Raw genomic sequence first — 853 nt, 5'->3', positions numbered from 1 at the left:
TATTTATAGAACAAGAAGAAAGAAAGAATTTCTTACTTTTGCAAGTCGATGAGTTTAAAGGGGTGTGTTACACAACACAACACAACACTTTAAATACATAAATGGAGAAAATTGGAAGGTTTTCAGCATGGGGGATGGGGAAATCAAGCCAGGCTCTAACTGGTAGCAATTGATTCTTGGCAACAAATGTGTAGGCTCTAACTGGTAGCAATTGATTCTTGGCAACAAATGTGTATTAGAATATTATTTAGTATTTATAACTTGAATAACATTTCCTGGGAGATAACAGTGTTTTTAGTTAATGTTTTCATAAACTTATTAACAAACTGGTGAGACAAAAGTATTTTATAAGGAAACATTAATAACTAAATTGGTGGGGTGCGCCAGCAATTGCTATAGTGCAACGCAAGAGCGACACGCGAGAGACCCAATAGCAAGCTACTGTGGTGGACTCTCCCCCTCAAGAAATAAATTTAATATCGTGTGGACCATTGGCCCACATATCAGATATTAAACTGATAAGAACAGATACTACACTTGATCTTAGCCAAAAGGCCGAGAAAGGTATGCTTTTTCCTATTGCTGGCTTTGCTTTTTATATTACACATTTCCTCTGTTTCGTTCTTGGCTCCCTGATGTGGGACTTACAGCACTGCACAAAACTTGCATGGATATATTCGTACTTCAGCTTATCAACTCAACCACTTTCTTCCTTACTACAACAACAACTTTCTTTCCTTTTAATTTGTTACTGGTTCAGCAATCTACCGTCATTCACTTCTTCCTTTCAATTCCTGTAACATCATTAAGTCAATCTTTACTGCTTCATTTCTTCCTAATAAGTGTGGGAACC

The 853-nt window shown here is 36.8% G+C and overlaps 1 non-coding gene across 1 annotated transcript; it reads right to left on the bottom strand.

Annotated features, from left to right (window-relative positions):
- Window positions 1-373: 373 nt before the first annotated feature.
- On the bottom strand, window positions 374-568 carry LOC127099827 (U2 spliceosomal RNA). Its single transcript, XR_007794294.1, has one exon. It is a non-coding gene; the product is annotated as a U2 spliceosomal RNA (small nuclear RNA).
- Between the last annotated feature and the right edge of the window lie 285 nt (window positions 569-853).

This window comes from Lathyrus oleraceus, chromosome 6 (genome assembly GCF_024323335.1).
Source record: "Lathyrus oleraceus cultivar Zhongwan6 chromosome 6, CAAS_Psat_ZW6_1.0, whole genome shotgun sequence".
Taxonomy (NCBI): domain Eukaryota; kingdom Viridiplantae; phylum Streptophyta; class Magnoliopsida; order Fabales; family Fabaceae; genus Lathyrus; species Lathyrus oleraceus.
Note: the sequence above shows the minus strand (reverse complement) of the source record. Positions and strands in the feature narration are given on the sequence as shown.